This window comes from Bemisia tabaci, chromosome 4 (assembly GCF_918797505.1).
Source record: "Bemisia tabaci chromosome 4, PGI_BMITA_v3".
In the NCBI taxonomy this organism is placed as follows: Eukaryota; Metazoa; Arthropoda; class Insecta; order Hemiptera; family Aleyrodidae; genus Bemisia; species Bemisia tabaci.
The window spans coordinates 27221161-27238266 of record NC_092796.1 but is presented as its reverse complement, the minus strand read 5'-3'; the positions used below and the strand labels follow the sequence as shown (position 1 = coordinate 27238266).

The 17106-nt window shown below is 41.5% G+C and overlaps 1 protein-coding gene across 1 annotated transcript in view; it reads right to left on the bottom strand.

The window, feature by feature from the left end:
* LOC109044510 (very long chain fatty acid elongase AAEL008004) overlaps positions 1 to 16449 on the bottom strand; it is a 73402-nt gene extending 56953 nt beyond the window's left edge. Inside the window, exon 1 of the mRNA XM_019062271.2 lies at positions 16022 to 16449. The gene's annotated coding sequence lies outside the window, so the exon portion shown is untranslated. The remainder of the gene's footprint in view (positions 1 to 16021) is intronic.
* Positions 16450 to 17106: the final 657 nt, after the last annotated feature.

Sequence of the window (17106 nt, the reverse complement as noted above, 5' to 3'; positions counted from 1 at the left end):
CTTAGCACGGCAGTATAGGTTCGAGTATATACTTTACAGGGAAAAAACCGGCATCATTTTTAAAGATCCTTGAGTTTTATTAGACGGTCGCCTGTGTTTACTCGTGAAACGTGTGATTAGAGTCGCGAAAACGGTCAATAACAACTAAGTAATTCGTCTCTGGCGCAAAACGATCATACGAGAGCCTCGATTAAGTTCCGTCGTCTGGAGATTCAGTGATTCGCTCATGTGATGCTCACGCTTGTGCGTCCATCGAACATCTCCATCTCGATAATTCGTGCCACACTCTCTGATGAGATGCCACACTCTATGATGAGACTATAATGAAAAGTACCAGTGGCGTGGTGTGAATTGCGATGTATCGATTGCTATGCCATTTAAACCTGTGGTAAAGAATCGATTATTGAGGTGTTCGCTGCGAACACCCTGTTTATCGATCCTTTTCCATAGGTTTAAATGGCATAACAATCGATATATCGTGATTTACGCCACGCCACTGAAAAGTACTCGGAGCTTTATTATTTTTTCCCGCTCCCCCACGCAAAGCTTCAACTGAGCTCATGTCCAGCACCGGACATGGGAGCTTCTACAGTGACATATGGCATAAGTATACCATGACAATGGAGATGTTGCATGCGTGAGGAATTTGCAATTTGACTGTTGAATCGTATGTAAAAGTTCGTGAGAAACATGATGGTGCCACTGGTTTTCTCTGAAATCAACTCCCAAGCTCGAAAAAAGCTCTCAAGTTGAGGCCAAAATGGAGGGGATATCCCACCCTACCCTGAGAGTCCACGTCTACATAAAGACAAACTCTCCATGCAAAGATAGGGAGCAAATACATTGACAGGGTTGCCGTGTTTTCAGTTTTAGAGTCCCCAAATAAAGTGGCAGCCCTGTCAATGCATTTGCTCCCAATCTTTGCATGGAGAGTTTGTCTTGATGGGGACGACCCAAAACCGCACAGATCGAAATACCCTACCTGAAACTACCTGAAAACCAGACACCCTAAACCGCACACAATGATGTATCACTAGCAATAGAGGGGAAAAGGAACATACCTTATATTTTGACTGGTTGGCAACACTGTCGTATTTGTATGAGACTTTCATATATTCTGTAAAGACGTTTACAGGCTGTACATACATTTGCCCGCTGGGCAAATAGCGTGACACGCGCATAGGCGCCTATAAACCTAAAATGATACTTGACGCATTGCGCAATGCATGAAGTATCCATCTAGGTTTGTAGGCGCCAGGTACATACAGTCTTCCTGCAGCACGTTGGCAACGCCAACGTGCCGAAGGAAGCGCAGCAGCTTAGACTCATCTCTCTCTTCATAGTCATCGCGATCTTCTGCAAGTTTTTCTGTAGTGTGGACTGCGTATTCTCTCAATAAAAAGTTCTGTTTTTTTTAACAGCAGTTTTAATTATTGCTCGCCGGTTCTTCAGGAAGGAGTTAATATTCAGATCAGTGTCTACCTGCATTTGAGCTAGGAGGTCAGTAACTAAAAAAAACCTAGGGTTCAGAGGCGTAAAAATACTGCCGATCCTCGTCGAAAATATGCGATAATGCACACATACTTGCGTAACAACTCAATTTTTCCTATCATCTTCGAACTGGCCTCGCGATCCCATGTTGTCAAATTATTGCAGTAAAAGCATTTGTTTAATTTCGCATGTACGTTGTTACGCTGTGTGTGCGGTTTTGTCCGCCAAAAAAATGTACTGTTTTGGGCTGTGCCATACTGTGCGGTTTAGGGCTGGATTCGCGATGGATGTGGGGTTCTGGGCAAACCCGGTCTTGATGTAGAGGTGGACTCTCAGTATAGCGTGGGATATCCCCTCCATTTTGGCCTCAACTTGAGAGCTTTTTTTGAGCTTGGGAGTTGATTTCAGAGAAAACCTGTGGCATCATCGTGTTTCTCGCGAACTTTTACACAAGAATAAATAGTCAAATCGCAAATTCCTCACACATGCAACAACTCCATTATTATTTATTTTAGGATTTATCTTAAAAATGGATTTATCCACCAAAATTGCCAAAGGGGCCGTCTAAGTTTAACGTTAGCTATTTTTGCCGAATTTTGGACCCCCCCCCCCCCCCCCCAAAAAAAAAGATACGTGATTCTTCCCTCAAAAAATAATAGCGCAGAAAACCTGAAGCCCTCACTCTCTCGTTAGGTCTCGTAAGCCAAGGTTAGATTTCTCAGCTTACCTGGTGGCGGTGGCTAACGTAATTACGAAAAAATCTCTTAACTGAAAATGATGCCACCATTCCTATTTCCAAACTCCAAGAGTTTCCTACCCTGAGGACGGTAAAAATTCAATTTCGAAATTGAAAAAGAAAAAAAAAAGGAAAGGAAAACTCATCAAGAGTGACGTGGTGTAGTCCTGGCTTCCCTCCCTGTCCCCCGTCTGCGGGTCGATTATTGGAATTAATAGACAAATAAGCTATAGACAAAGCAGACATGAGGAATGAGGAGCTATCGATCCTATTGGTTGAAGTCGGTGGTTCCTATAGACTAAGGGAGAAAAAGATGGACTAACTATCGGGTCTCTCGTGGGGTGCCGTTAGTTAGTTTATCACTTACCTCCTTTGTCCACTCCAACCACCCGCTTCCACCAGTGGGCCGATTATTGAAATCGATAGACAAAGCTATAGACAAAGAAGACAAAAGGGATATGGAGCGATCCTATTGGTTAAAAAGGGTGGGTCCTATAGACTAAGGGAGAAAACGATGGACCAGCTATAGGGACTCTCGTGGGTCGCAGTTAGTTAAGTGGGTCGCAGTTAGACTATTGCGTACCCCCAATTTCCATTGCAACCACCCGCTTCCTCCAATAGGATCTTTCCTAATCAGTTCTGTCTTCTTTGTCTATAGCTTCGTCTATCAATTTCAATAATCGGCCTGCACGGGCAGATGTGATTTTTAAGAGTTAGCAACACTGTGTTTCCTTCATTTTTAACGTAAAACAATCGACTCTTGAAATGGATTTGAATTGTGGAGATGCAGTGTTGCCAACTTGTGCGAACTGTCCCTAATCATGTGAGCTCACAATCAGACCCGCCCCCCTTTATAGAGCTGTATACAATTTATGATGGGCCCCTGAATTCCAGTGCTTTAATTATTTTTTTTTTTTCAGTACCGATGTCTATTCAAAAGCCTCCAAGTTTCGCACAGCAAACAAAGATTAAGAATCTTGACAGGTTTATTTGGCTAAAAAATAATAAAAATTATTTATTTTCGAACTTACAGTGATCAATCCCCCCGTTGTAGCTTATTTTTCACGCGATTGGACAAAAAAGAAGTAATTATTATTGTCGTATCTCGCGTACGATACTAAAAATAAAGCAATTAAAATAACTGTGACACGAAAAAATGAGACGAACGGCTGTGGAATCTAACCTCGTCGATTCACACCACTAATTGCTCTTATCCTCATAAAAAACACCATCCATCGCAGCTGCAAACGCGGCGCATATCGTCGCCCCTCCAACATGAGCCTGTGTCACACTATCAAAATACTCCATCAAAATGTCAAGGTCAAGTGCTGTGATTGGTCCAAGTCATCGAATAAACCAATCGCAGCACCTGACCTTGATAATTTGATGACCAGCTTTGATAGTGTGACAAAGGCTTTAAGGACGTATCTAGATTTCCACCTGAGCCCTGTTCTGCCGTGCTAAGGAAGAACGCCGTATGAGCATTCGAGAGTTGCCAAACTTCCTTGGATAAAAAGGTCATTTTTGAGGAAACTCATGAATATTTTTTCTTGAAAATTTCAGACTCTTTAGATCAAATTACAAACAAAATTATCTCATAAATTGCCCCAAAAATATTCAAACATTTCCCTGAAAATAAGTGATTTGCCAGAGGCAATTTGGCAACGCCTGGAGGCTCATACGGCGTTTTTCCTTAGCACGACATGATGAGGGTAGCTCTGATATCTTATTCACCACATGGGGGAAAAATCAGGCTGAAAATTGAATAACCCGCACACGAGAAGGTGCCTCGCAAACAGGTTGTGTGTTCGGAGGAGTTCTGCGATTATTCGCGGGTACTAGATGGGTTCAGTGTTAAAAGAATACTTCATTGCGAAGATTATCATGCGCTCCAAATATCCGCGACCGCATTTCTATCACGTTTTCGCGGTGCAGAACACAATTATGGATAGATACACATATAATAACGCTTGGGGTATCACGAATACTGCCGTGCTATAGAAAAACGCCGTATGAGCCTTCAGGCGTTGCCAAATTTCCTTCTGCAAATCACGAACTTTCAGGGAATTTTTCCCCTGATTTCCCTGACACATTTTGGTGAAATTCCCTGACAATTGAAGATGCGTTCAGAAGGCATAATTGAAAATAGTTTTCAGGCGAAATTTCTTGTTCGAAACCTCAAACCCACTCTAGACAGCAAATGAAGGTGATTTAACAAATTTTCCCCGACATTTTCGTAATTTTCGTCATTTTCCATGACATTTCCCGGGTTTTCCCGACTTTTTAAAATTACCTGACATTTCCCGGTTTCCCTGACTGTGGCAACCCTGAACATCTATGGATGAGGACCCTCTTTGCACACAACACCTCAATTTTGCTTGCTTACTTTGAAAATTGAGTTGAAACGAGGACTGTGGCTCCATTGTTGGACCGGTTCATGGATGATTCGTTGATTGGCGGTTGGAAACACTTGTCAAGTGGAGAACAAATGCAGCTGATTAAGAAACAGCCCCCGCACCCCCGCTCCCCGGAACTGTACATCGGACGGCAGCGTTGCCGCATTCCGTAGGTTAATAATTTTTAAATTTGTTTGCAAGTGTCAGCCTCAATGACAATCGATTAATTCGCATCCAACAGCCGAAACCGCAACGGCTCTGGCTGAGGCAAGGCTGGGTCAATGCAGGCCTTATCAATGCTGCCGTGCTAAGGAAGAACGCCGTATGAACCTTCAGGCGTTGCCAAATTTCCTTTGGTAAATCACGAATTCTCTGGAAAATTTGCCAATGTTTTTCTTCCAATTTTTCACATAATTTTGTTCACAATATCACCCGAAGTTTCTAAAAATTTCAAGGAAGAATATTCACATCTTTCCTCGAAAATAAACATTTTATCAAAGGAAATTTGGCAACTCTCGAATGTCCCTTAGCATGGCAGAATGAGCCGTAGCAGTAATGCGTCATCGACGACGTTAACGCGGCGGCTGAGGAGCTCTTACTGCGGCGTTGCCAATTTTAACGAGAAAATCCAAGTACAACAACTTGGTCCAGGAATGTGGGGTCAAAATCATGCGAGTGGCGGAAAAATTGGGGTACACGGTTTTCTTGTTTTACGCTGTTCATTTGGGTGTAAAGAACGCTGGCAAAAAATCCTCATGAATCCGGTGTGTGTTTAACCCAGGAAATTGAGGGGGGGGGGGGGGTTGTCGGATTTTCTCGGATCTACCTCGACTTTCCCGTGGCTTGAGTGACTGATTGTAAAAGGGTTACGTTTGGCGATTTTCCATTAGTGGCGTGGCGTGCTTTGCGATAAATCGATCGATCTACCATTTAAACCTAAGGAAAAAATCTATTAACAGGGTGTTCGCAACGAACACCATAAAAGTCGATTCTTTACCACAGCTTCATACGGGGAAATATTGATAATCGATCATTCACGCCATGCCACTGTATTTCCAACCTTTCGGGCCCGTTTAATTCAAGGGTTTTATATTCCGAATGCGTTTTTGTTCGTTTGAAGGTTCCTACTCGTAATTATTTTCCTCTTTCCAACAAAAGCGTATACGAAAACACTTGAACGATCATTGCAATTATACTTCTCATCATATCTCGGAAAAAGCACGGCAGATTTTAAAGTGTTCTTGTCGGTTTACCTCCATTAAATCAAAATAGGCAGTTCAAAACTTGCAACGTCGCAAATTTTAAGGTATGAATGTATTTTACGTCAACGTCGTTGATGAGAAAATGTGTAATTGCGCAGGCGCAAGGGTGTGCGTGTGAATTCGGCGGGAATCGTGATCTTCTGCCACCAAGTCGAAACGACACTCCTGAAGGCGCTCTTAGCAACTATTCCACCACAGAAGTGTTGCACAGTATCAAATGAAAATGAAGGCGCACTTACTTACGTAAGTACGCTGACCGGTATCGTTTACCACCATGATTGTAGACCTACTATATGCGGCTCCTGTTCGATCGATTTCAGTAAAACTTGGTGCCAGGGGGCATTATTTGACGGGAAACTTGAATTTTAATTCACATTTTTACAAGTTGAGAATCCAAGATGGCTGAAATGGCCTGCTTCAGCGGCGCGCGTGTGGGCTCCGACTCTTAATATAATCCCTCACCTCTGTAATCAATTTTAGATTAAAAATGTCCCTTTCGTGCACTGGTCGTTACACACGGTGACAAGTTTTCTTGGATTTTGAATATTCTTTAGCTTAACAATTTTTAGCAGCATACAGAATTTCTCATAAAAATACTTTTCACACAACATTTCAGTGCGAAGTCTCTTGATATTAAAAAATCCAAAATTATACAATTTGAAGGCAGAAGCTCCAATTTTGTAGATATAAAGTGATGACATTTTTAGCGAGAACAAACAATTTTGGGGTTTCGCAGCGGAATTCCATGGCTATTCCGGGTTTTTGGTGATTTTTCAAGAACTCATCACCTTGTCAGTGTCACAAGTTTTCTTGGACTTGAAAATGTCTCAACTTTACCATGACTTTTCAAGGTCTCGTTCCGAATAAAAAAATTTCCTTTTCAAGTTTTTTTCATGATTTCAATGTTTTTGTCGACATGATTTCTCGTCGATTCAGTAAATAAATCAAATAAAAAGAAGGGAAAAAGAGAAAAAAATCTACCGTACACGCACAGTCTTTTGAAATTTAAAACTCCAAAATTCGAGAATTTAGAGGCAGATGCTGCATTTTCTGACAATGATTGTTCGAGTTGCGAGTCCGAGTTTCGGCAAAAAAGCGCCATAAATCGTCATAAATGCAGTAGAAAGTATAGTTAAAATTTTCAGATGGAGGAAGGACTGTCAAGGTTCCGGAGCAAACTTCCCCGACTTTTCAGGATTGGGCGAAGCTCCATGACTTTTCCGGGTTTTAAGAGACTGTCTTCTGTGAGTTCTTGCACCTATCTTCGCTCTGTGAATTTTCAGTAGGAAAATAAGGAGAATCCTCTTTAAAATCAGCAACTTGGCGAATCGAGATCCGTTGGCATTTCTACACCTGTAAAATCGGGAAGCGAAGGTTCATAAACGCGATTCGAATGGGTAATTAAAGCTGAGCGTTAACGTTCCACGGTCTCAGGTGCAGCGAAAAGCTTTTATGACTCCTCATCAAGCTCGTAATAAGGTTCCGATTCTAGCGCGCATATTCGCTAACGATCAGGTGACACTTAGTCGTGTTACTCAAAGGGGCAATAATTCTCAACAATTTTTAAATCGAGTTTCCTTAAAAAGTAGACTAAACTACCTGTAAGGTAATGGAGGATTTGCATGCAAATTTTTTTATTACTTCATCTGAGAGTGCTTGAAGAGCTGATTTTCCTGTATTTTTTTTTGCAATTTTTTTCTGATATAACTCTATAAAATTCATTCGTCTCAGGTGTAACACGAGACTCTCCCAAGGTTCTCACAGCTGACGACTTAAAAAGGCTGCCTCTGCCTTTTCAATTTCTTCTCTAACTTGACCACAACACGATCCTATTCTAAAAAAAATATTGCGCTTAATGTTTCGGAAGATAAACTTTCTATTTGAAAAAGCGAAAATTCCAGTGCTATCAACGAATTCCTTTGAAATTCCATTTCCGAAGTTTTCCTCGGTGGTAAAGAGCCCGCGGGCTGATTGATGGAAATGATAGACAAAGCGATGGACAAAGACGACTTGTGGAGTATGGAGCGATCATATTGGTTGAAATGGGCGGTTCTAGACTAGGGAGGTAAATAATGGACTACCAATAGGGTCTATCGTGGGTTGCCGTTGGATAGTCTATCGCCTACCTCCTATATGTCTATTGCAACCCACCCGCTTCCACCAATAGGCTCCCTCCATATTCCTTCTGCCTTCTTTGGCAATAGATTTGTCTATCAATTTTAACGATGAGCCCGCTGGAAACTCGACTTCTGCGTGTACTTTTCTCTTGAGTTAGATGAGACATGGGACTGGTGATAAGGTTTCGGATTGGGTGTCGATCGGGCGGCGCTGTTTCCGAAATCGTGCAACCTTGGGAGCTTCGCGCCCGGCCCGCCGCACAGTGGATCGCGTCAATCAGAGATCGGACGCGAAAGTTTTGACAAAAACTGCGGATTTCGAAATTGTTTTCTTCACGTTTTAAAGTTCAAGGGGTGCTGCTGGAAGGAAATTTTTTGAGGAGCCTTTTTTTCAGCTTGGGAGTTGATTTCAGAGAAAACCAGTGGGACCATCGTACCATCGTGTTTCTAGCGAACTTTTACGTACGAATCATGAATCAAATCGCAAATTCCTCACACATGCAACACCTCCATTGAAGATGTGACGGATGGTTAAAAAAGCGTAAATGAAAATAGTTTTCAGACAAACTTTGTTGCTCGAAATCTCAAGCCCATTCTCCCCCCTCATTCTAGAAAGCAAATGAAGGTGATTTAACGAGTTTCCCCAGACATTTCCGGTTTTCGCTGACTTTTTAAAATTCCCTGACATTTCCCGGTTTTCCCTGACTTTTTAAAATTCCCTGACATTTCCCGGTTTTTCCTGACTTTTTAAAATACTCTGACGTTTCCCGGTTTTCCCCGACAGTGGCAAGCCTGCCTATTGCCTGGATCCAGCGTGCGCCGCGGCGCTGCGCGTCCTCAAGCTGAAGCGCCAAGCTCGCGCCGGGACGAGGTGACGCGACGCTGTTTGCACTTTCTCTGTCTGCAAATAATTCCGTCCATCACGGACGATGCGACGGCGACGGGTGCATGGCCGAGTCGCGGAGCAGGGAGCACACCCGCCGTCATTGTTGGCCATCCTACCCACGCCTGTGTCCTCCGTCGCGTCGCTGCTCTTGCTCAATGCTCAATGCTCAATGCTAAATGCTCAATGCTCGATGCTCAATGGGGCTCGGAAACAAACGCCGCTCTCTGTGTCCTGTCCGGCGGCGGCAACGTCCACGGTCGCGCGCGGGGATGACGAACGACCATCACGACGACCGCGGAAACGGACGCCCGCGCTCCCGTGCTAAAGGCCTAGATACACACGGCGATTAGTCGGGGATTCAACGGGTTAGGGAAGAACGGCCATACCGGGAGTTTCCGATAGAAGAAGAGATTCCCGGTTTCTGGCACAGATTCCCTGATTTTTCCTGTAAATTTTCATTCCCTGACGAATCCCGGTTTTTCCCGTTCTAGACACCATGCTCTACAGGCATGCTCCAAAAGGACCGCTAGACAAGGTACGAATGTCAGCATTTTCTGATACATGTTTCTGGACCAAAATTTTACGTATAACACGATGCACACAACGAAAATTACCGAAATAAACTCCTTAGGAAGATATTAAATGATTCTTGATACGTGAATTCAAACCACCCGCTCATGAAAACTCAATGCTCTACGTGATTCACATCGCGCGCTAAACGTTGCCATGACAGTCTCTGCGATATAAAAATCTAGCAACCGTAATCTTGACGCTTTGGCTCAGCTATAGCAAATTGCTCATAGTTTGAACAACACATGGTGGTCAATTAACATAACTCGATCGAGAGGCTTGCTGAAACCGTTGTAGTGCGCGATTTGACTTGCGTAGAGCTTTGCGTATTTTCTGAGCGGTCAGTTCAAATACCCCGTAACCAATGTAAAATAAAAACGTTAGTATCTTAGTTCAGAGTTGGTTTCAGTAATTTTCGTTGCGCGAATCGTGTTCTACGTGAAATTTTGGATAAGAAACATGTATCAGAATGCTTAAATTCGTACCTTGTCTAGTGGTCCATTAGGAGGAGTACGTGAAAAGCCGATGCATCGCTTACGTCGTTTTGGCTGGCTTATTAGTCGACTTTGAATCTATTTTGAAAGAGCGCGCTTGGTTTAGTCTGTGAAAGGATATGACGTCTGCAAAGCTCGACAGGTCAATGCTCCTTTGTTATTGTTTCTCTTTAGCGCGACGAGTCTCATGGTCCTCCTCGCTTTTCATGAAAACTGCAGACCCGACTGCAACCCGAATGTGCAGCATCTTCCGTTCTTCGCCATCAGCGGCGTCTTTCGTCTATCTTGAAATATTGGGGGCATTGCACGACTGAAATTGTCATCAACGGCGGCTGTCCACGGAATAAGTGGACGTATTTCTGCCGAACGGAACCAGAGACAAGTGGGAAAGAAGGGGTACGCTCCTTAGTCAAGGGCCGTAAGAATGGATGGGAATTATAAAGCGCCAGCAGGGTGTCTGGTATTTTTTAATTTTGAAAAATTCTGACGTTTTCCTGATTTTTTCTGATATTTTATAAAAAAAATTCCTGATTTTTTCATTTTGAAATTTCCTGACATTTCCCTGATTTCCCTGTCACATTTTGGTGAAATTTCCTGACAATTGAAGATTTGACGGATGGTTAAGAATACATAATTGAAAATAGTTTGCAGTCAAAATTTCTTGTTCAAAATCTCAAACCCATTCTAGAAAGCAAATGAAGGTGATTTAAGAAATTTTCCCTGACTTTTTAAAATTCCCTGACATTTCCCGGTTTTCCCTGACTGTGGCAACCCTGCACCTTGGCTTTGATCGTTTGATCCCCAGCTTGTGACTGAAATTGACTCACTAATTTTCCAGGTAAGGTTTTTGGCTTTTTCACAATGCAAGTGCTCAACATTGACGAAGCAATTGCCGATGGCGTGAGTGAGTGTATGTTGGTAAGTGAATGGAACACATGTTGGGCTATTTATAGAGCTCCGTGATTCATAGATAACGGGAAGGCGAAGCGCGAAGGAGTGTGCCGGCCCGAAAATACCCACCCGGTGCCGGTGGCCATCAACTATTAAGCCACCCGCTCGGATTTTGATTTCCAATCTCACCTAACGCAATTCCCCACTTTCTTTCCGAGTACGAAATACGCTCACGCAATTCCCCATGTTTTCGTCAAATTAGGGTCGTATTCAAAGTTGTTCCTTCAGCAGCTCCTTTCCGCAACTTCCTGTGTGTCAGCATGTGTCACACAATTAAAAGACTCCTATCAAAATGTCCAGATCAAGAGCTGTGATTGGTCCAAATTTGAGGGTTTCCTCAGACCTCCGTTGAGTAATGGTAATGTGAAGCACATAGGGCCTCCTAAGGAATGGAAATTTTTTGCAAATGCAACGACACTCTTCTCACTCCGGTTAAAATTGGATTTGAGTGCCAAAGAGCATTCCTTATTTTCCTCTTTTTTTTCACATTTCCTTCTAATGTGGGGAAGTTACAGCTGCTGTAAGAAGCTATGTTATTAAGTAGTTGCGTAATATTCTATTCAAAAGCGCGGGAAAAGTGCTTGATTTTCGAGGAGAGTTGGATTACTTTTTACAATAAGGAACCACTGTCTGAGACTCTTCCATAAAATCACCTTTCTGCATGGGGAAAGCAATGGCATGTATGTTGTTTCTAAAATGAGCAAGAAATAGTGGTTCCTTATTGCAAAATCTGGTCCAGTTGTTCGAAAACTTGCGAAAATAGCTAGACAGAACTTGGACACTTCACATTCAATGCACTAAAATGCTAAAAACTTGGTAAACTCGACTGAAATTCGCGGAGCTGCCGACTCTGAAACACGTGGTTTTGAGCGATCTGGGACGCGCAAATACAATAATTCATTTTAGGACGCACTTGTACCCACGTTTGTTTGGTTACCCCAGTTCAAGGCGCGCATTAAGCAGGATGTTGTGTGCAAATATCACGGCAAATTACGTGGTGACAGTTCTTTTACATGACGAATGACGATAAGAATCTGAAGATGATAAAAGCGGCGCGAATTAAAATTGGAGGGCTCGTAATTCAATGCTATATGAAAATAAGCCTCAGAGGAATTTTCTCTGAGAAACCTCTCTTGCTTACATCTTTGTACAGGCTTCCAGGGAAAAGCTTGCAAAGAGCAATTTTATGGTGACTAGGCTAATTGTTCCAATTACAATTTTTATCTTGCAGAAGATAAAAAGTGGTTACTTTTATCACCTGGTGACTGAAGGTAAACAAAGCTAAAAAAAAGTGACTGATAACCTCAGTCTTGTACCTTCTAGTAATTGATACTAACTAATTGATTGACTAACTGATAAGGCGTATTGGAAAGAATGGCGCCTGGCTGACTTAGAAGAAATACAGGGACTGGTAAGTGTAATGAAAAATAATAATAGTGAATATCCACTATGTAGTGTTGTAGGGAAGGAGATGATAGAAAATTTTAGTAAGATATTATTAGAAATTGTGAATAAGTCACTTACTGAGGGAATTATGCCAAAGAAACTAAAAATAGCGAGGGTTACTCCAATTAAAAAAATTGCTAACTCAGAAAAAGCTGAGGATTTAAGACCAATAAATTCTTTGCCTTTTGTCGAGAAAGTGATAGAAGGGATTGTTGTGAAGAGATTAAATGAATATTTAATAGAAAAGGGAACGATTGTTGATGAACAGAGAGGGTTTAGGAAGAGGATGGGTCCAGAGGAGTTGATACAGGGATTGATGAAGAAATGGAGGGAGAGGAAAAAGAAAGGAAAAACTACTGTTGCAGTTTTCCTAGATTTAAAAAGGGCTTTTGAAACTGTAAACAGGCCAATGCTGATAATGAAGTTAAAAAAAATAGGGATAGTAGATGGAGTTTTAAAATGGTTTATAAACTATCTACAGGATAGGAGACAGAAAGTGGTGTGGGGTGAAAAGCTATCAGACGAATTGTGTGTAGAACTGGGTGTACCCCAAGGGAGTAGATTAGGGCCTCTTTTATTCTTAATTTATATAAATGATCTGAAGGAGGTGATGAAGGAGTGTGAATTGAGCCTTTTTGCGGATGATACGTTAGTCTTTAGTAGTGAAGGAGATGTAGGGAAAGTGGCTGAGGTAATTAGTAGAGATCTAAGGAGACTAGGGATGTGGTTAAAGAAAAATTGGTTGATTCTGAATGTACAGAAAACTAAATATATGGTATTTGAAGTAGGGCCTGGTACATGGGCGGGTAGGATAATGATAGAGAACTTCGAATTAGAAAGAGTTAGGGTGATGAAATATTTAGGGGTATGGATATCAGAAGACCTGAAAATGAAAGAACATATAGGGAAGGTGGCCAAGGAGTATAGAGCTAAGATTAGCATGCTATGGAGGGTTAAGGATTTTATAGGGAAGGAGAGTAGGAAGCTAGTCTATAATTCATTAATTGGAGCGAAATTAAATTACTGCATTTCTCTTCTTGGAGAGGCAAGTAGTAAGGATATTAGAAATTTACAAAAGGGACAGAATTCGGCCATGAGATATATACTAGGGTGTGATAAGGAAAATAGGATAATTGATATGCTTGAGACGCTAGGCTGGCTATGCATAGAATTGTTGATAAAAGCCAGGGTCTTTATCTTCATATATAAGATGAGGAGAGGACTGATTGATTTAAGAGATAGGGATTTATTGGAAATATTAGATAGAAGAAAGGGAAGGAATTTAGAGTTGAAATATAATGATGCTAGGGATGTGGATAGTATGCTATTCTTTAAGGGAATGAGAGATTATACTTTATTTGGTTGTGAGAAATGGGAGGAACTGAAATTGGGAGCTTTTAGAAATAGGGTATGGAATGAATTAATGAAATTTCAGAGAGATAACTGGGGGGAGGGTGAGCTTCTACCGAGATGTTACAGGTGGAAGGAGTTTGGTCTATAGGGACTGGTAGGGGAAAGGTTAAATATAAAAATAGGTTAGGGATTGGCTCAAACTGGTTCATGAGCAGATGGGATTAGCCCTTGAGGGCTAGTTAAATAAAAAAAAAAAAAAAAAAAAAAAAAAAAAAGTAAATATTTGCTGACACATATTGTGCATTGGATGCAAAGATGTATCGAAAGCCGGCATTTTTTCTTCTTTTTCTAACCATTTATGAACAGACCCTGGAGCTTCGTACTGCGCCCATTCTCCTAATATTTTATTTTACATCCAGTCCTAAATGAGGCTTGCTTGAAACCATTAATCTTGTGTTGCCTGGCTGGGAATTACACCCAAGATCTTCTGATCATAGGACCAGCTTTGCGATTACTTTATCACAGGAGGCCAATTATACACTACACCATTCTAACACTTCTCAACTTCAATTGATATGCCCATCATTAATACCACCTGATTTTTCATTTAACTGCTCTCAAATTTATGCCTCCTTGGTCATATAAAGAGCCTGCGCTCATATTCTGACGGGTAGGTGCTAACTCCTTCCAAGAAATGATTAAGTAAAACCTGGGGACAATATGATCGGACTATCGCACACTACTCCAACCAGTTAGTTTTGGGAGTCACCTTCACCTAAAGCATGGAGTTCCAGAGAAGGGTGCTGAATCTGCCATTTCGGGGCCAGTGACAATTTGAGCAAATAATTTCAACAAAGAAGGGCAAAAAAAAAGAGTTACACTCTCTTGAAAAGAAGAAAGCGATAGGAGAAATTTTTTTACATAACGATCAAGGTGCTACTTACTCTGGGTAGTTTTACACCTACATACATTCATGGAACAGAATGAGATGTAAATCCTGACATTTATTTTCTGTCTTGCCCGATGAAAATATTTACTTATATTAGGCGAAGAAGAAAGTAAGTGAGTGTCAGAATGCAAGTGCAACCTGATCAAGAAAATAGAAACATAACGGAGAGATGTAAATTTATTAAACTACCTTACATTATTGCTAGTTAAATTAAATTACCGATTAAGTAGTCAACCATCATACCGTCACTAGTGGGCAAAAATGAAAGGATGGTCCTTTCAAAGTGATTACAACACTGCAAAATTTTTCCTTACAAAATTTCTGAAGTATTCCACACGGCTGCTTTGATCATGTTCGTGTCTCAGGATTTAAAAGATGAACATTCAGATGTCATTTTGCTTGACACTTTTTTTGAGCTATTGAGTTCAAGATGTACATTCCGATCTTACTTACTTCATTTTGTCAACAAGACTCACTTAAAAATCAGCTAAAATAAGGGTTGGTTCTGAAAAGGAGCTCTTCAAATTGAAAACCCTTGAAGGGAGGTAAGCATAAGTTTTTTATCTCTGCTTGAGTTACTCAAATTAGTTCTTATTTAAAAAATTAGTCTGACATCACTGCTAATCATTAAGAGAAGCAGGCTGACACTAAAAAAAAAGGTATTGGAGGATGGGCAGATGTTGAGACTACCAGTGCACCCTTTCTTTCAGTTATGCACTCTCAGGTAAAAAATACTCCCTTTGGGTTCCCCAAATGCAAAGAACTACGCACATTGCGTTCTATTCGTTCTTTAAAAACGCTCACTTCATAGTACCTACATCTAAGTGTGTCTGCAAATACAGTGGATACAAGAGTTTAGTGCCTTACAACAAGTTAACTGTCCAGACAATTTTCCTCACATACTTAGGAGCACATAGGTTCCGTCAGATTTCAGAAAATATCTTAGGAATTATAGACAAGTATTTAACCATTCCTTGCGAGGATACGGAGCACTTCCAGGAACATAACTGACAGTGCTCGGTTCCTAGTACGCGAGTGAGCACATCACTTTACAAAAAGAAAAATTAAAGTTCCGACACCTGTGTGTCATAGCAAATCAGAAAATACGAAAGACGGAGAAAATTGAAATCTTGAAGGAGTCGATAGGTAAATGAACAGCTTGCTGTCAAAACTGCTGGTACAAACTGAGAGCTGTTATCAAAATCATTATTAGGGGAAACAGAGATGGTAGAAAATAAGATGCACACTGAAAAAGTGCTGAAAATGCTACCTTGTGCATCACAAAAAATTCGAAGAAGACGTGGAGAGAGTGAAAAATATTCGAAACAAAAGTACAAAAACCGGGAGTAAGAGCTGAATTATCAACTTACATTATCCCTGCACGAAGTCGGATGTCGGTTACGCTGTTATCACTTATCACGAACAGAACCTTCCTCAATTTCGGCGGTGATGTTCAGAGGGCAGGAGGAACGATCTGTGCACTTACAACGATGCATTATGGAGTAAAAAAAAGTATCACATTAAATAATAATGAGTGATTTGAACGTGATGCAAAAAGGGATCCGGCTTTTGCAAAGGCACGGCAAAGGTTGAAAGAAGTGATGGATTTGATGTGAATATGTGATTGGCGGGTGGACGTGAAGCGGATCTTACGCCGAGATTGATAACGGACCGTCGCGGAGCACCGAGCGCTTGATAACGACTTAAAAATCTATGAAAAAAACTATAAAATTGCACTCCAACGCCCCGAAATCTCACTGCATGGTTTACGCCTCCATTACAGGTTATGAACTGGTGGATTCGGGGAATGGTGCGCATTCTGGGTAACCCTACCCGGCACATCGTTGGAGTCCAGTGGCGGGAGAGGGGAAACACAGGGAGAAGTATTTTGAAATCAATCGGGTTGTGCGTGATCCGAATACGCGGGTTTACTATCACTAGTATGGGTTCATTGCCATATTTTCTCATTATTACCTATGGTAAAATCGTCCTGAAGTTGATGTCCAAGCGCAATGTTCCGGAATTTTCGATTGATAGTCCGTCCACTACCCCTTCTTCCCTTACCAGAACCAAGCCTCGGATACATACGTTATTGCTTCACATCTAGCAGCGATCACTCCTTTCAACCTTTGCCGTGCTTTAATTTTCAAGAGCCTCATCCCTTTTTGCATACCGTTCAAATAATGCGTATATTTTAATGCGATAAGTTTTGTGTTGCATCGGTGTATGTAAGTGTAGGTGAGTGATTTCACGATAAAAGGAATAATAAGTAGTCGTATGGAGCGATATAAATGTCTGTCCCTCGAGTAGATAACTATTCGCGCTCAAACGTATGATTCGTTGCTTACCCGGCAAAATTGAAGGCGAACTGAAGGTTGGTGATGCTTACTTATCATTAGTACCTACAACATCATTTGGACTGCATTTTACAATTTGGAACTATAAATTCTAGCCC